The sequence below is a fragment of the Bombina bombina genome, chromosome 6 (genome assembly GCF_027579735.1).
Source record: "Bombina bombina isolate aBomBom1 chromosome 6, aBomBom1.pri, whole genome shotgun sequence".
NCBI lineage: Eukaryota > Metazoa > Chordata > Amphibia > Anura > Bombinatoridae > Bombina > Bombina bombina.
In genome coordinates this window covers 446,188,763-446,209,077 of record NC_069504.1, presented here as the reverse complement: position 1 = coordinate 446,209,077, position 20,315 = coordinate 446,188,763, and the positions used below count along the sequence as shown (strand labels likewise).

General features: G+C 38.3%; 1 protein-coding gene across 1 annotated transcript in view; it reads right to left on the bottom strand.

The window, feature by feature from the left end:
• The window catches only part of SAR1B (secretion associated Ras related GTPase 1B), a 236,847-nt gene that overhangs the window by 189,046 nt on the left and 27,486 nt on the right, over positions 1 to 20,315 (bottom strand). The window contains exon 2 of the mRNA XM_053717214.1: positions 14,325 to 14,427. The gene's annotated coding sequence lies outside the window, so the exon portion shown is untranslated. The remainder of the gene's footprint in view (positions 1 to 14,324; positions 14,428 to 20,315) is intronic.

Sequence of the window (20,315 nt, the reverse complement as noted above, 5' to 3'; positions counted from 1 at the left end):
TTTATTAAATGCTGATCAATTGCATCTGTATTCTATGTTTACTCAGACAGTTTATATATATAATGACACTCTATAGAGATAGAATGTTTGTTTATATTGTGACGTAGTGTTCACCTTGGTAACCATTGTGGCGGTTTTGTGTTCTAATTAGGGGGTGGGTTTTGTATTTGTTTGATTATAAATGTGCATCACTTTGTATTGCCTGTGTCTGAGGAAGGGGATACATTATCCCCGAAACGTTACACTTTGTATCACAGTAAAGATATTTTGAAGTGAACCAGAGAGTGCAAGTTTCTTTAATTTTCAATCATATCCACTAGCACCCTGGCAGAAGATTTGGAAGTGAGAGTGCACATCCTTGCTACATATATATATATATATATATATATATATATATATATATATATACAGGTGGCCCTCATTTTACAACGGTTTAATTTACACAGTTTCAGAATAACAACCTTTTTTTCCAGTTATGTGACTGCTATTAAAAAGCATTGAGAAGCAGTGCATTTATTAAAATATCTAGTAGGTGGAGTTGACCACTTGTGTTGCAGCAAAGACAAGCAAGCTGAAATTAATCAGTTTAACCAGACCGGAGCTATCGAGCAGATTTCAAAGGAACAAGACAATTTTGACTTACATTATAAACTGGGTTTCAATTTACAATAGTTTCGATTTACAACCATTCCTTCTGGAACCTAACCCCGGCGTAAACTGAGGGCTACCTGTACATATATATATATATATATATATATATATATATATATATATATACTGTCTATAAACACACACCAACCCATCATCCTATAGATATCATTACAATTATAAAGCAACATACAACATGATTAAGATTGTGCATTGCTGAGCAGAGCTAGATCATTTGGATGAGCAGAGGATATAGTAGAAAGTATAAATCAATACAATCACCAACAATCTGGGAAGCCCCTAATACTATCCAGCATGCTCTTGCAGGATAAATAAAGGAGGGTAATTGTCAGTGAGTACTTTTTAAGGATTGCCTACTTGCCATACTGTATATCCTTTGAGAAATTCCAAGGGGTATATCCTCTCATGTGTGCAGGTTTTCTGTATAATGGGACCTCTTGCAAGGTGAATAGTAAGGAACTCAACAATGGTCAGGGTGTGACTGTAACCTTGTTGTAGTAAATGAAGACAAACATGCTGGAACATGAGGGTTAACAATGTCTGCCCTATGTGTAAAATAACATTTCAAGATGGACTTCCAGACTACCATATACAAAATATCTAGAAATTTAGCACAAGCTGGGATGGATGGGGTATAAAAAGATAAGTGGATGAAACTCTTCAGACTTTTAGGTGGAACCATAAAAAAATACTCTTGCCAGTCCTTATATATAGTTCCATGAGAATGTGAGATAAATACATACATACAGAAATTAACAATTCAGATGATTTAACTTTTATCCACAGAAATTCTCATTACAGAACACAGCATATGCAAGTACATTTTACAATGTCAAATCTTGTTGCTTCACACGGGCTTCCTCGTGCCAAAGCAATGCTGCACATAACTGCTTTAAAACAAGCCAGGAATAGAATTATGCAGCAACAGAAACCCCTCATTGACAGCTGTTTCATTCTCATTTTAAACTGTCAGTATGAGATTGGTCTCCTGATTACTACAATTTCTGAGGGTACCTATACACTCATAAATTTAAAGGGACAGTCAAGTCCAAAAAAAACTTTCATGATTCAAATAGGGCATGCAATTTTAAACAACTTTTCAATTTACTTTTATCACCAATTTTGCTTTGTTCTCTTGGTATTCTTAGTTGAAAGCTAAACCTAGGAGGTTCATATGCTAATTTCTTAGCCCTTGAAGGCCGCCTCTAATCTAAATGCATTTTGACCGTTTTTCACCACTAGAGGGCGTTAGTTCATGTGTTTCATATAGATAACATTGAGCTCATGCATGTAAATTTACCGAGGAGTGAGCACTGATTGGCTAAAATGCATGTCTGTCAAAAGAACTGAAATAAGGGGGCAGTTTGCAGAGGAATAGATACAATGTAATTACAGAGGTAAAACATGTATTATTATAACTGTGTTGGTTATGAAAAACTGGGGAATGGGTAATTAAGGGATTATTTATCTTTTCAATCAACATAAATTCTGCTATTGACTGTCCCTTTAAAACAAAAAGCCAGAAAATCCTGCCATTATAAGTAAAACTGAAACAAAAAAATTGTGTAGGTGGATTCTCGGTAAGGAGATGCAAATATTCTCATGTTTTTGTTTTTCTGTTCCTTGCATATACTTTAATAACATTTCTTTTAACATCTCTCTGTATTACTGTGCTAATCAATAAGATTGTGGCTTTTATTTGGACACTAAACTACAATTATCACTAAATACTGTAATAATATTAATCAAACCAAGAGTTAAACTTTGCCTTCACAAAGAAAAGCATTAATGTAATAACAACGCATGAAACTAAGAAACATATGTTTTATTACTGTCAGATAGTTTCTGAAACTATATTGTCTTTAGCATATGAAAACAACATTTTAAAAGTGTTTCCAATTTACTTATATTATTAAATATTATTCTTTGTTTAAGAGATACCTAGGAGGTGTAGAGAGAACTACATGGCAGGAAATAGTGCTGCCGTCTAGTGTTCTTGCATACGGAAAACATTCTTGCAAAACTCACTCCTGAGCTTTATACCCCTGCTTTTAAATAAAATATACCATAAAAACAAAGATAATTTTATAGTAGAAGTAAATTTGAAAGTTTGAAAAAATGCATTTTCTGTTTAAAACACAAACTTTATATTGGAACTTCTATGTCCCTATCACACATGATTGTTGTTTCATAGATGAGACAGCATAGGCTGCCTGTATAGGCAGATACGCAGTAGAGGGACTTTCAGCTATTTGTGGTAGGACAGCTGAATCATAAGGCTGTTGCACAAGCTGACACGTGGTGGTGTGAGTATTTTTATCAGCAGAGTACAAAGTTTCTATACACGCTGGTAAATACTGTGGCAAAACATGCAAAGGCTGGAAACACAAAATCAGAGGCTAAATTGCAAAGCATAAAATTACATTTCTTTTCTTATTGATAATGTTTTTTGCTTACTATTATTTAAGAAGGACTGATTGCAAGAATGGTCATAATGAAAATATATGTGGAAAAAGTGTATGGTGTAGATTGCAAATCATAATGAAAACCTTTTTACCTCACCTGCTTCAAGCAGTTAGTTCTAAGGAGGGTATATTGTGCTACTGTTTTATTATTATAGCACACCAATTTCAAGGTATAAACAGCCATAAATGTGCAAGCTGTGTATGTGTGTTTGTGTGTGTGTGTATGTGCATGTGTGTGTGTATATGTGTTTGTGTGTATGTGTACGTATGTGTGTGTTTGTGTGTGTGTGTATGTGCATGTGTGTGTGTATATGTGTTTGTGTGTATGTGTACGTATGTGTGTGTTTGTGTGTGTGTATGTGTGTTTGTGTGTGTATGTGTGTTTGTATGTGTTTGTGTATGTGTGGGTTTGTGTGTGTGTATGTGTATGTTTGTGTATGTGTGTATGTGTATATGTGTTTGTGTGTATGTATGTGTGTTTGTGTGTGTATTTGTATGTGTTTGTATGTGTTTGTGTATGTGTGTGCGTTTGTGTATATTTGTGTGTGTTTGTGTATGTATGTGTGTGTTTGTGTGTATGTATGTATGTGTGTGTGGGGTAATAAGAAAAGCAAGAAAAGTTCTAAGATAATAATGATACCCTTACCAGTACCACCCACTGCCTCCATGGTAACCTTTGATTTTTAAGGTCTAGCTTAGAAAATTCCCTAGCTTCTACCTAGAGCAGCCTTTCAATAGCAAGTACCATTAGAGATATACTTATTAAAGGGACATAATACTCATATGCTAAATCACTTGAAACTGATGCAGTATAATTGTAAAAAGCTGACAGGAAAATATCACCTGAGCATCTCTATATAAAAAAGGAAGATATTTTACCTCACAATCTCCTCAGCTCAGCAGAGTAAATTCTGTGTAAAAAGTTATACTTCACCTGCTCCCAGCTGCAGGTAAAAATAAAAAAAAATGAAGAAATGAACAGCAGCCAATCAGCATCAGCAGTGCTGAGGTCATGAACTCTTACTGTGATCTCATGAGATTTGACTTAACTCTCATGAGATTTCATAGTAAGCTTCCTTTACCTGATTGGTGAAATAATATGAGAGTTCACAAGGCTCATCCTTTCAGCTGTCCCAGGACAGACACACTAAAATGCTGCTTAGAAATCCTTTACAATGGGAGGTGACTACTGGGGAACTTTTGAGGTAAAATATCTTTCTTTTTTACATAGAGATGTTCAGGTGATATTTTCTAGTCAGCTTTTTACAGCTATGCTGCATCACTTTCAAGTGTTTAAACATTTGGGTATTATGGCCCTTTAAGTACCACAATAACAAAGCATAAGAATTATCAATTTAAAGAATTGTATGTTATTAAAAAAGGAGACCGCATGGTATATCCCAATCATGAAACATTTGCTATAAATGTTTTAAAAGGACAGATAGCTGATGCTTAAACATGTTTTAAGCAAATCAAGCTGTAGAAATGTACAGTTATTATCAATAACATTTTGCAGTGCACTGCCCCTAAATGTGTACCCTTGATACTCAAGTATCTGCACTGGGTTGGCACAGAACAGAAATGAGAGATGCAAAGAAGAATAAGAATTTGTCTGTTGTAGAAAAAGTAGAAGAGTGAAAGAGAATGGGGACTGAAAATTCAGCTAAAACATTCCAATTTACTTCTATCATAAATTTTGCTTAGTTCCCTTGTTATCGTTTGTTAACCCTAGATAAGCTCAGGAGCATGCATGTGTCCTAAACTATATGGCAGCAGTGTTTGCAACAATATTTATAGCAATGTTCTGCATTGTTTCAAACTGCTGCCGTAGAGCATCTGTTGCATTTTATTGCAGCAATGTTTGTAACTATACAGAACATTGCTATAAACATTGTTGCAAACACTGCTGCCAGGTGTCTCAAGACATGTGCATGCTTGTGAGCTTATCTAGGATTACTGTTTAACATTACTGTTTAACAAAGGATACCAAGAGACCTAAGCAGAATTGATGATAGAAGTAAAATGGAAAGTTATTTAAAAGTGTATGCTCTATTCCAGTGGTTCCCAAAGTGAGCGGTACTGCCCACTGGGGGGCGATGGGATTACTGAGGAGGGCACTAATAGTCATAAGAGGAAGAAGGGGGGCACTGAAATTACCATAGGGTGCACAAGAAGGAAAGGAGTGAAAGAGGATGCTAGTGTGTCCTACAACAATAATTATGGTAATTTGTTGTGCTTTATCCTAGATGTGCAAATCAACAACCCAGATAGCAAGGATAACTTGCCACAAGCTTGTAGCAGATTTTCACTTTAAGTCTGCTTAACTTGCTGCAAGTTTGAACTGTCAAGTGTGTTTTCTTGCAGCACAATTGCTGCACAAGTTCTAGTTGACGCTTTTTCAAGTCTCTAGCAAAAGGTAATTTGTAATTTTGAGACAATCAGCAGCAAGAGATCTACAAGTCTCCTGCAAATATTTTTTAAGTCAACAGCAAGAGCTCTGCAGGATTGCAGCAATTTTCTTGCAAGTCAACAGCAAGACCTCTGCAAGTCTCCTGCAAATGTTTGACAAGTCAACAGCAAGAGCTATGCAGGCTTGCAGCAATTTTCTGGCAAGTCAACAGAAAGAGCTCTGCAAGTCTCCTGTAAATGGTTGACAAGTCAACAGCATGAGCTCTGCAAGTCTCCTTTAATATGCTGACAAGTTGATAGCAAGGGCTCTGCAATTCTATTGCAAATCTCATATAACTCAATAGTAAAAGTGCGGTAAGTCTGTGGCAAATCTCTGACATGTATGTCACAATTAAGTGCAGTGTCTGTCACAAGTGTCTGCCATAAGAGTACTGCAAGTTTACTGTTATATGTGTAGATTATAATTACAAATTAATAATTTGTTAATAGTAAAATGTTTTTTCTTAAAAAGTTAGTTTATGTAAGTTATTTGTATGAATTTAATTAATTTCAGAGTTGTAGCTATATATTATCTGAGAGAATATACTATGTCAGGTAATATATTACTTGAAGTATTCTAATATTAGTGTTATAACACAAATATCATTATCTCAGTTACAGTAGGACAGGCTTTAAGGCATTCTGCTTATACAGCGATTGTCAGTTCTGCCCATGTTCGATATGTTTAATGCTTGCACCTCTACTTCAGTGGTTTTTGACAGCATTGTGTGTACTGTATATGTATAAGGCCTAGTTTTATTGTGCACATATTATATGAAAATGCAAACATCTCATTATGTTTTTATATGCATTTACAAATAAAGAAGTCTATGTTTCTTTGTTCTACTTACAGCGATTTTGGTGGGGGTCTGGAATCTAACCCGCTGTATGAATTGGGCCCTGCTTTAATATAAATATATATATATAAACTTGGAAAATAATGTTTTTACATTTTTACTTGATTATTTTTTTAATTGTTTCTGAATATTAGTTTTACAATTATTAAGTAAGGTCATAAGGTCAGAGCAGGACGAACTCTCTTTACAAAGGGATTTGCTAAAATTAGAACTATGGGCAAGTGAATGGAAAATGAGATTTAATACGGAAAAAACAGAATGTATGCTTACCTGATAAATTACTTTCTCCAACGGTGTGTCCGGTCCACGGCGTCATCCATTACTTGTGGGAAATGTTCTCCCCCACAGGGAAAGGCAAGGAGAGCACACAGCAAGAGCTGTCCATATAGCTCCCCCTCTGGCTCCGCCCCCCAGTCATTCGACCGACGGTTAGAAGAAAAAGGAGAAACCATAGGGTGCCGTGGTGACTGTAGTGTATAAAGAAAAATTTTTTCAACCTGATTAAAAAAACCAGGGCGGGCCGTGGACCGGACACACCGTTGGAGAAAGTAATTTATCAGGTAAGCATAAATTCTGTTTTCTCCAACATTGGTGTGTCCGGTCCACGGCGTCATCCATTACTTGTGGGAACCAATACCAAAGCTTTAGGACACGGATGAAGGGAGGGAGCAAATCAGGTTACCTAAACAGAAGGCACCACGGCTTGCAAAACCTTTCTCCCAAAAACAGCCTCCGAAGAAGCAAAAATATCAAATTTGTAGAATTTGGCAAAAGTGTGCAGAGAAGACCAAGTCGCTGCCTTACATATCTGGTCAACAGAAGCCTAGTTCTTATAGGCCCATGTGGAAGCCACAGCCCTAGTAGAGTGAGCTGTGATACGGTCAGGAGGCTGCCGTCCGGCAGTCTCATAAGCCAAGCGGATAATGCTTTTCAGCCAGAAAGAGAGAGAGGTAGCAGTAGCTTTTTGACCTCTCCTCTTACCAGAGTAAACGACAAACAAGGATGAGGTTTGTCTAAAATCTTTTGTTGCTTCTAAATAGAACTTTAAAGCACTAACAACATCTAAATTGTGTAATAAACGTTTCTTCTTTGAAACTGGATTCGGACACAAAGAAGGAACAACTATTTCCTGGTTGATGTTCTTGTTGGAAACAACTTTTGGAAGAAAACCAGGCTTAGTACGCAAAACAACCTTATCTGAATGGAACACCAGATAGGGTGGATCACACTGCAAAGCAGATAATTCAGAAGAAATAGCAACCAAAAACAGAACTTTCCAAGATAGTAACTTAATATCTATGGAATGTAAAGGTTCAAACGGAACCCCTTGAAGAACTGAAAGAACTAAATTTAGACTCCAAGGAGGAGTCATGGGTCTGTAAACAGGCTTGATTCTAACCAAAGCCTGAACAAAAGCTTGTACATCTGGCAAAGCTGCCAGTCGTTTGTGCAACAAGAAGGATAATGCAGAAATCTGTCCTTTTAGAGAACTAGCTGACAATCCTTTATCCAAATCTTCTTGGAGAAAGGAGAGAATCTTTGGAATTTTAATCTTACTCCAGGAGAATCCTTTGGATTCACACCAACAGATATATTTTTTCCATATTTTATGGTAAATCCTTCTAGTCACAGGTTTTCTGGCTTGGACCAGAGTATCAATCACAGAATTTGAAAACCCACGCTTGGATAAAATCAAGCGTTCAATTTCCAAGCAGTCAGCTGCAGAGAAACTAGATTGGGATGTTCGAATGGACCTTGTACTAGAAGGTCCTGTCTCAAAGGTAGCTTCCATGGTGGAGCCGATGACATATTCACCAGGTCTGCATACCAAGTCCTGCTTGGCCACGCAGGAGCTATCAGAATCACTGAGGCCTTCTCCTGTTTGATCCTGGCTATGAGCCTGGGGAGGAGAGGAAACGGTGGAAACACATATGCTAGGTTGAACGACCAAGGCGCCACTAATGCATCCACTAGAGTCGCCTTGGGATCCCTGGATCTGGACCCGTAGCAAGGAATCTTGAAGTTCTGACGGGACGCCATTAGATCCATGTCTGGAATGCCCCATAATTGGGTTAACTGAACAAAGACCTCCGGATGGAGTTCCCACTCCCCCGGATGGAAAGTCTGACGACTCAAATAGTCAGCCTCCCAGTTGTCTACTCCTGGGATGTGAATAGCAGATAGATGGCAGGAGTGATTCTCTGCCCATTGGATTATCTTGGTTACTTCCTTCATCGCTAGGGAACTCTTTGTTCCCCCCTGATGATTGATGTACGCAACAGTCGTTATGTTGTCCGACTGAAATCTTATGAACCTGGCTTCCGCTAGCTGAGGCCAAGCCAGGAGCGCATTGATTATATAGCTCTTAGTTCCAAAATGTTTATCGGGAGAAGCGACTCTTCCCGCGACCATAGGCCCTGAGCTTTCAGAGAGTCCCAGACCGCGCCCCACCCCAAGAGGCTGGCGTCGGTCGTGACGATGACCCACTCCGGTCTGCGGAAACTCATTCCCTGAGACAGGTGATCCTGGGTCAACCACCAGAGAAGTGAGTCCCTGGTTACCTGGTCTACTTGAATTTGGGGAGACAAGTCTGTATAGTCCCCATTCCACTGATTGAGCATGCACAGCTGTAATGGTCTTAGATGAATTCGAGCAAAAGGAACCACATCCATTGCTGCGACCATTAGTCCTATTACTTCCATGCATTGAGCTATGGAGGGTTGAGGAATAGAGTGAAGAACTCGACAAGCTTTTAGAAGCTTTGTCTTTCTGACGTCTGTGAGAAAGATCTTCATTTCCACAGAATCTATTATTGTTCCCAGAAAAGGAACCCTTGTGGACGGTGACAGTGAACTTTTTTCTATGTTCACTTTCCACCCGTGAGATCTGAGAAAAGCCAACACAATGTCTGTATGAGCCCTCGCTTTGGAAAGAGACGACGCTTGGATTAGGATGTCGTCTAGATAAGGTGCTACAGCGATGCCCCTCGGTCTTAGGACCGCTAGAAGGGACCCTAGCACCTTTGTGAAAATTCTGGGAGCGGTGGCTAAACCGAATGGAAGAGCCACAAACTGGTAATGTTTGTCCAGAAAGGCGAACCTCAGGAACTGATGATGAGATTTGTGGATTGGGATATGCAGATACGCATCCTTCAGATCCACGGTAGTCAAAAATTGACCCTGCTGGATTGTTGGTAAGATTGTCCGAATGGTTTCCATCTTGAAGGATGGAACTCTGAGGAACTTGTTTAATATCTTTAAATCCAGAATTGGCCTGAAAGTTCCCTCTTTTTTGGGAACCACAAACAGGTTTGAGTAAAACCCTAGACCTTGTTCCCCGGAGGGGACTGGGTTTATCACTCCCATCTTTGATAGGTCTCTTACACAATGTAAGAATGCCTGTTTCTTTATCTGGTCTGAAGATAAGCGAGACAGGTGGAACATTCCCTTTGGAGGAAGTCCCTTGAATTCTAACAGGTATCCCTTGGAAACTATCTCTAGTGCCCAGGGATCCAGAACATCTCTTGCCCAAGCCTGAGCGAAGAGAGATAGTCTGCCCACTACCAGATCCGGTCCCGGATCGGGGGCTATCCCTTCATGCTGTCTTGGTAGCAGCAGCCGGTTTCTTGGTTTGTTTACCCTTGTTCCAGCCTTGCATGGGCTTCCAAGCGGGTTTGGGCTGGGCCGCGATACCTTCTTGTCTAGCGGCAGTGGAGTTATTAGCCGGTCCGTTCCTGAAATTGCGAAAGGAACGAAAATTAGACTTGTTCTTAGCCTTAAAAGGCCTATCCTGTGGGAGGGCATGGCCCTTACCCCTAGTGATGTCTGAAATAATTTCCTTCAATTCCGGCCCAAAAAGGGTCTTACCCTTGAAAGGAATATTCAGTAACTTAGTCTTGGACGACACATCTGCCGACCAGGATTTTAGCCAAAGCGCCCTCCGCGCTACTATAGCAAAGGCGGCATCCAATATAAAGGAATTAGCTAACTTTAATGTGTGAATTCTGTCCATGACTTCTTCATAGGAAGTCTCTTTCTGGAGCGACCTTTCTAGTTCTTCGAACCAAAAGGACGCCGCTGAAGTGACAGTAATAACACACGTAGCTGGTTGAAGGATGAACCCTTGCTGAACAAAAATCTTTTTAAGCAATCCTTCCAATTTTTTATCCATAGGAGCTTTGAAAGCGCAGCTGTCCTCTATAGGAATAGTTGTGCGCTTCGCTAGTGTTGAAACAGCTCCCTCAACCTTCGGGACCGTTTGCCATGCGTCCCTTCTAGGATCTACTATGGGAAACATTTTCTTAAATATAGGAGGTGGGGCAAAGGGTACACCTGGCTTCTCCCACTCCTTTTCCACTATGTTCGCTACCATCTTAGGTATTGGAAAAGCGTTGTCGTGCACTGGGACCTCTAAAAATTTGTCCAATTTGCACAACTTCTCTGGTACTACCATGGAATCACAGTCATCCAGAGTAGCTAATACCTCCTTAAGCAAAGCGCAGAGATGTTCTAGCTTAAACTTAAATGCCACTAGATCAGGTTCTGCCTGTTGAGAAATTTTTCCTGAGTCTGAAATTTCACCCTCAGACAGCCCTTCCCTCACAGCCAATTCCGATTGATGTGAGGGTAAAATAGATAAGGCATCGTCAGCGTCTGATTGTTCATCCTTTTTATCTGTATTTAAAACTGAACAATCACGCTAACACCACAAACTCCTCGCCATCCCCGTGGTAGATGCTACTTGTTCAGAGCGGCAAGGAGAATGACTTGGGGGCGGAGCCAGAGGGGGAGCTATATGGACAGCTCTTGCTGTGTGCTCTCCTTGCCTTTCCCTGTGGGGGACAACATTTCCCACAAGTAATGGATGACGCCGTGGACCGGACACACCAATGTTGGAGAAATGCAAGGTTCTACATTTTGGAAGTAAAAATAAGCAGGCTACGTATTTTTTAAATGGGACAAGACTTAGCCAAACACAGGAGGAAAGGGATTTGGGAGTAGTAATAGATAACAAGCTAAAGATGGGTGCACAATGCAGGGCAGCAGCTTCAAAGGCTAATAAGATACTAGCATGTATTAAAAGAGGCATTGATTCAAGGGAGGAAAGCATAATTCTGTCATTATATAAAGCCCTGGTAAGACCTCACCTTGAGTTTGGAGAGCAGTTCTGGGGACCAATTGCTAAAAAAGATATTGCAGAACTAGAAAAAGTTCAGAGAAGGGCCACAAAGCTAATAAGGGGATTGGAGAAATTAACCTATGAGGAGAGGCTAGCCAAACTGGGTCTGTTTTCTTTAGAAAAAAGGCGCTTGAGAGGTGACATGATTACTTTATATAAATATATTCAAGGCCCATATACAGAGTTGTTTCTGACAAGAGGTCATAATTTAAGGTTGGATGAAAGGAGATTTAATCTCCTGCAACGGAAAAGTTTTTTCATTGTAAGAGCAATAAAATTGTGGAACTCATTACCAAAGGAGGTAGTGAATGCCCATACCATAGATACATTTAAAGATACATTTAAAAATAGTCTGGATAAATTTCTGTATATAAACAAAATTCATGGATATGATTGCTAGTATTAAATGGGTCACATTTTAATGGGGTTATTTAAGCTTAACTGGAGCTTTTTGTAAGTATTTTAGATTTGTATAGGTTGAACTTGATGGACTTCAGTCTTTTTTCAACCTTATCTACTATGTTACTATGTTACTATGTTACCTTATCTATTTATGTTAGTTATATAAAAACAAATATCATTGTATACAATTAACTGAAGTTGTGTGGAAATCGCCAAGCCAGAATGTAAACTTTGACAATCATATACATTTTTTCTTGATTTCATACATTTACAGAACTGAATTCATTTTTGCCTTTATGGTTAATGTGAGGGGTTAACCTCAATACTATATGAATATAAAAAATATTAATTAAAAAGGGTTTCAAAAATCACTCAAAAACAGCATTAACTCTTACACAAGTAATTCAAACTTTTATTAGTTGAAATTTTCTAGCGATTATAACATTTTAAACATGGCATTGTAAAAAAACAAAATAACGGCCTAAGTTACAAGACAAACAATTTTAACAGAACAAAAAATATAAGATGATTTCCTCTGCTATGATGTTAAATTTGGCACCGGCCTCTAAAATATAAAAAATATATATATATATAAATATGAGCACCTTGTCTCAATTGTTTAGCCTAAAGCAGAACTATAATTTCTAGATCTAAAAAAGTGAATTTGATAGATGGTACAACACATAGCAACTTCAAGGTTGTGAAGAATACAATTTTTTTTTATATATATATATATATATATATATATATATATATGGTCAGAATAATTTCTCACATTAATTCAATTTTCCACAGTCTTTATCATACATATATGGGGGTAGATTTATCAAATGCCGGGCAGACATGATTCGCTGTAGTGAATCATGTCCGCCTGACATCGCTACGCATAAGCTGTTGGCATTTAACATTGCACAAGAATTTCTATTGAAATGCTTGTGCAATGCTGCCCCCTGCACATTCTCAGTCAATCGGCCGCTAGCAGGGGTGTCAATCATCCAGATCGGATCAGGATAATTGCAGTCCACCACCTAAAAGGTGGCGAAGAAGTTAGAGCAGCAGAAGTTAAGGAGAGCGGTCCTTCCCAAAGGGATCTGATATATTAGAGAACCATTTTCGAAGGGAGTGTTTTATTTACTTCCACAATGCCATAATACAGTGTGAAGTGTTTGCTTATTTAAAGAAACATATAGGGCTAGATAACAAGTGGGGTGATAAATTATTGCCCGTTTGCGGGAGAGCGAAAAATTAAACAGCCATTAGCGCTCAGTAAATTAAGCGGAGATCGGATCTCTGGTTAATTTTCTAAAAATCTAGGATTTTTATAAAAAAAAAAATAACAACTGCACTAGGCAGTTTTGGGGCTTTAAAGTTGGTGGGAGCATAGTTTTAGAAAAAACATTGCGGGCTATGGGAACTGTGTGTTCTCATAGACAGCAATGTAAATATATATATATATATATATATATATATATATACACACACACTGTATATGCTTATACTGTATACATATTTGTGTGTTAATATAAGTGTATATAAGCATATACATATATATTAAAAAAATGCTGCCCATCACTGCGCTACTTATCCCCTTCGTTGAGCGGGTTCTGATATGAGCATCAAAACGAGGCTCCCATAGGAGCCTATGGAAGAGCAGTCTCATGAGCGCAATGCTTCCTAACAATGGGAACGTGTTTGACTAACTTGTAATACCAGCGCACGATAATATTGTGTGCTGGTATTACCAAGTGAAGTGCTAATTTAGTGCTCCACTTGTAATCTAGCCTTAATTGTTTAACCATTAGTTGCATGTTACTGAAGAACTGAAAATACCAAATGGAGCAGTCATGTTAGAGCTTAAATATGGGTGGTACCACTTATTGTTCTTATGACAGGGATGATTCTTTTTTGACAGGATTTCTTATTCATTAAAATTAGATTTAACATTACTTGATAATGCCATAAAATCCAACCATCCACCAGGATCAATTATGTCACAAAGAAGCACCCCTGTTTAGATGGAACATTCTTGTCAAAAGGTCAACGCTATCCAAGCACAGAGATAACTCCAATATGGCTGCTCTCTTTATGATCTCCAGTGCTGTAGCAAAAAGCATCTACAAATCAAACAATACTTTTTTATGTAAAAAGACAAACATATCACACAGCACGAGGAGCATTCGGGAAGTGGAAAAAAAACACTCTTCTACTGTATAATATCCATATAAATCTGTTGTATAAACAGAAATAAAATAATTTGAAAATAAATGACTACTCAGGTGAATTAAACAAGAACAATACTACCCACCTAGGACAACAAAAAACTCTTGTGTGTGCTTGGTTAAGCCAATCTCCAATGATTTTTTCATTTTATGTTCGGTGATATCTTTAAAAGACCTTTCGATAAGTTTCTGTAATGGAAAAAAACACAAAAAAAAAAAAAAACATTAATTAAATGAGTATAAGTAAGATATGAAGTATATTCAGAAATAAGTTAAAGTGACGAGATACACTTTCAGAAAATAATGGCAATTGCTTAATTATACATATATATATAGAAATATATATATATATATATATATATATATATATATATATACACACATACATACATATACATATACACACACACATACACTTTATTTTTATTTTTTTATGTTAAATTGTTTATGCAAACACTTTTCAGTGGCTAAACTTCATCTACAATTTTCCTTATTTGGAGGAGCTAATCCTGACATACTTCATGAGATAATCACTCTAGTCACTTTCAGAAACCCTTTTTTGTATGTTGTCACAAATCCACTGCTAAAGCCAATTAAAGAGATGCAGATTTCTGGTCATGTGACATCTGAACCCTGTATTACCAATTATCATCATAGTAAAAACCCATAATATTCAGAGTTATAAGTCTTTAAAGTCTAGTTTAAAATCAAGAGATTAATTTAGGTGAGGAAAATTAAACATTTCGGGCCAGATTACGAGTGAAGCGCAAATTAAAGCTTCTGCTCAAGTGTTTATTGCACTAGAAGTAAGCTTTTTGAGCTTGTCGGGTTGCGCTCAAATTGCGAGTTGAAAATAAACGGTTTTTGCTATCATGCTAACCTAACAAGCGAAAAACACAGTGTCACTGATACCAGACAGCCAAGGCTACCCCCCCCCCCCCCCTACTGCCTGGCTGACTCCTTTTTACATCCGATTTGGCCATTTCATGGCTTACGGGCTCTTACTGACTCTTGCTATATGTTGTTTTGCTATGTTGTATCTTGTAAGAGAAGAGCTGATCTTTGATTGGGAAAACTCTTCTAGGCTGGCCGGGCTCCTGGAACTGAATATTGCATTAATATGCTTTTAAATGTATTCATCTACTTAACTGCAAAGGGCTCCAATGCACAAATATATGTCTATACATATGTATTTATGTGTTTATATGTGTGTATATGTAAATACATATATACACACGCACACGTACATATATATATATATATATATATATATATATATATATACACAGATTGACGACTAAATTAGAATTTTTTAAACTCTATGGGGCCTATCTATCAAGCTCCGAACGGAGCTTGACGGCCCGTGTTTCTGGCGAGTCTTCAGACTTGCCAGAAACACAAGTTATGGAGCAGCGGTCACAAAGACCGCTGCTCCATAACCCTGTCCGTCTGCTCTGAGCAGTCGGACAGGAATCGCCGGAATTCAACCCGATCGAGTACGATCGGGTTGATTGACACCTCCCTGCTAGCGGCCCATTGGCTGCGAATGCTGAATACATAGAGAGTATTGCTCTCCACATTCAGCGATGTCTTGCGGACCTGATCCGCACTGTCGGATCAGGTCTTCAAGACATTTGTTAAACTGGCCTCTATGTTTTCTGGTAAACAGACTATATGCTGCGTTTAAGTTATTCTGATAAAGAATATTGCACTATGTTTTCTAGTATTGTAGCACTTGTGAAATATTTGAATCTTTTCATATTTTATAAAGATGTGAAATTATGTATACAGGGGGAGTATTTTATACTCCCCTTGTATACATAATTTCATACCTTTATACATATTGATTCCATGATGATATATAACTTCATGTCGGTATATGCTGTATGTAAAACTATATATTTCCCCTGTCTGTTCTCTTACACTGGACTCTGTCTGCCTCTGTCACCTAATTATTATTATCTATCCCCTCCCTCCTCTCCCTCTGTAACACTTTCTGTCCTTTTTAGCCATTCTGTGTTTCAAGATATAATTTGTAAATGCCATTGAATTGGTCAGTATTGCTTCAGACTGGAAAAAGGAAGAAATACTTCTGAAAGTTTGTCAATAGACATGTGCGTTTCATTTCGTTCTGAGTCAAAATTTGGACGAATTCGCCAAATTCGGAGATTCGAATCGATTCGAATTTTCGAATTACCCTAGCAACGAAACGAAACTAATCCGAATGCATTTGTAACGAATAAATCTGAATTAGTTCGGATTTATTTGTTACATTCGAATGGCCATGGACTAATCACAATTCAGTATAAAAATTAAATTTAGTGAGATAGAACAGTGAAATAATTCCGTTTGTGTAACCTGGAACCATCTGAATCAACATAACACATACCGAACTTCCAAATTTACGAATCGAATCCGAAATGAATACATCCAAATTTATCTGAATCCAAATTAATCCGAAACAAATACATTAGAATGTATCTGAATTCGAATCGATCCGAAACAAAATTAGAAAAAATCTGAATCAGTCCGAAAAGAACTGAAACAAATTTTTCCACTGTGCACATGTCAACTTATAAATGTATAGTTAGTCCAATAAAAAAAAATAATTGCTCAATGCAATGCAATAGTTATTAAATCACTTTATCTAAATCACTTGACTAACACAGCTACTCCAAACGTGTGTGTATATATATATATATATATATATATATATATATATATATATATATATATATATATAAATTAATATATATATATATATATATATATATATATACCACTCGATTTTAGGTGCTTGATTGCACTCTTTGCTGGATATTTTGTGACATTTGACAAAGGCACAATTTAGTGCCGAAACTTTATGTCTCCTTATTTTTTTTTTGAATAATTTTTATTGAGGTAAAGTGTCAGACAGAAATAAAAACTTCATAAAACAGTATCACGGCAACATGCCCATTTGACAAATATGAAATTTTACAAGGTGAATTAAACAAGCATGTCATTGCATCTGAAGATTCTGGACTTAACTCAATCCAATTATATATCTGCAAGCCATGAGCATTACCTCATTTTTACATAAGTGCATGGAAATAGGACAGATAAAACAACTCCAACCGTCTAGCTAAGTTTAAGCCTAGCTTCATTGACCAAAATAAAACATTGTGCAGGCTTGTGTTTGTCCATTGATTATTCAGCTGAACCTTTAACTAAGTAAGAAAAGTAAGCATCAATATGCACATTTCAGTACAGATCTCTGTCAACAAGTTAAAAAACAGAAACAAATTAAGCATCTGTAAGGAGAGAAACACACTGTAACATTCTATTATATCCTTCAATATATTATAGGCTTCTAAAAAACCTCAGATTATGCATACTTCTAATATGAGAAACCAGGGGTACCTTAATTAGTAGAAATACGGGTATTGTGTAGGGTGCTAATTAATAAACCTCTTATTTTTCCCTTTAAGAAATTACTGGCCTCTCTTGGGCCTCCAGCTACCCAGGTATACTATGTAAGGGATTTAATAGAATGGTCTTTCTTCTGACCTCCTACCATCTAAAGGCCCCTCTTGGGCCTTACATAATTATATACAAACATAGGAGGCGTATACAGTTTGTATCTAAATAAGACAGCAGCGATAGGAGTATTCTACATACCATAATATTGGAAAAGCCCCTTTTCAAGGGAGACAGGGCCTCACTTGACCCTAAGATGTTCTATATAGACAGTATTGCGCTAGCAGCTTATAAGGCCCCACGTCTAACAGTAGTTATTACTCAAAGTTAATGGCAAACATATATTTAGTAGACCCATGTTTAAGGGGGTCAGGGCCCCTCCCGGACCATAGGTATTTTATATAGATAATATCGTGGTAGCCGCTTATAGGTCTCTACATCTAACAGTAATTATCCCTCAAGGTAGTAAAATGTATATACCCTCCCAGATATGTAGAGTCGCTCTTAGGTGCCAAAGGGATCCAATAACACTAATGGAGGCTTGTGTAATAACTAAACTAATCATGGTAAGATTCAGATCTATTTTGTAAAGGGTTACCCATTGCCTTTAACCAACCTGGTGTAAAGAAATATGCACATCAGAACCTAACACACATGTGAAACATTTAAACTATGCATTCTTAAAATTAATACAGAGTCATCTGATTTAGTTGCTAGGAGAGGTCCATAGTAAGTGCAGTACTATAATGCCTCAACACACAAAAATAAGAGCTAGCGTCATGCAAGCTGAATGCTGTGTAGGGGGAGATAAGCTTTCTGCGGTGCTGTATGCCAATTAACTCTTATTGGCTAGAGAGCTAGCTAGGCCAAATTTATCTGTGGGGTAATATCAATCCCATATGTGACAATAGACTCTCCAGGCATACTGATTATTTATATTGTGGGCTGAGGTTAACAGGCCTAAATAAATTGTCCATATAAAACCTATGTCTACATGCCGGATCTGGGCATGCAATTTTGCTTTTCTGAAATACCATTCGCCCCCTGACTTAAGCAAACAGTGCTGCCGAGTGGGCACTAACAAGCACAAACTGTAAGGATGACCTGCAGGGTACATACAATAGCGGTACCATAATGAATCTATTAACAAATAAACTGCCCCCATACATCTACATGCAAAGAGCCTTCCATGTAAGCGGGATAAACGTCACAACAGCTGTAGCCCAGCGTACTCAAGCTGAGCCAAGTATGGTGCAAAAATCCCTGTACTTATCCGATGCCTACTCGATGGTGCAGAGAGGTCTTGCCAATGTGTCTGGGCAACTCCCGTAGGCCGCCACTCGCAGTTCCGGTTGAGGCTCAAGGCTCCTGGATCTGTTCGCTTAATCCCCTTACGATTGAAGAAGAGAGCCAACAGCTCAGGTAAGCCGTCCCTTCATTCTCCCTCTTCAGAGTCGCCAGGTCGGAAATATATTGCTCCAAGGCGGTAAAGCTGCACATGAGGGAGCCGGCCACTCTCCCCCGCTCAGCTCCGTGAAACCAAATGTCAACAGCGCGGCAGCCCTCAGCATTGTCTAGCTGACACTGAGCCGTAGGGGATCCTCGGCCCCGTCCTGTGTAAGGCATGTTTGTAGGGAGGTCGAACTTCTGCAGGCCAACTGCCTCACAAGCCTCTCCTATGCTATGGCTTCCCGCCGCTTCCTCAGCATGCAGCCACTGCATCTCCCAGCAGGGAGGCTGCTCCGTGCCTGAACCAGAGTAGACAGTTGGGGCAGGGGTTTTCTTAGTAGCTTGGAGTGGAACATCCCTTTTCTTTGACATATTGCGGCAGAGCTCTGTAAGGCCATCGAATCTGGCACATATTTTGAATTCAAAGTCCTCCATAAGGGATTGGAAGATAGCGCACAGCTCCTCCATAGTAATATATATATGTCAATGTTATCAGATTAACAGGTACGAATAGGTACAGAGGCACAGTATTTACTCTGCTTAGCTTACCCTGGTTTCCCAGGGGGGGGGGGTGCTGAGTTCTCCTTCCTTGCAGGCCGCCAAGAGATCTCTGCGGTCCAGTCTGGGAGGTTGATTTTCTCACAATATAGGTATAATCCAAACCAGCAAAGCGTTATGCACTTCATAGAGGTCAGTTTTCTTCTGGATGGGCTTGAAAATTCTTAATTACAAGGCGGATTGTAATTTTCTCCTTACAGAGCTCCCAGTTTAGCAGCCATCTTAGGCCATAGCCCGGACACGCCCCCCGTCTCCTTATTTTTAATATGAATTAATAAAGTTTATACTTTTTATCAAAAAGTCCAGTGAGTGCCTGCTTTTCTTGGAGGAATTTATATATATATAATACAGACAATATAATATAGACAAACACTGATAAAAGGGAAAAATGCACGTAAAGAAAATTCAGCAACAAATAACACTGAGCCTAAAAGAGATACCAGAATAAATTTTGTAACAACATTTAATGAGGGTCATTGGAGAATTAAAAATATACTACAAAAAAACTGGTCAATACTGAAAAATGACCCCATACTGAAAGACACTATAGGCAACAAACCGAATGTTACATATAAGAAAAACAAAAATTTGAAAAATTTCCTAGCACCAAG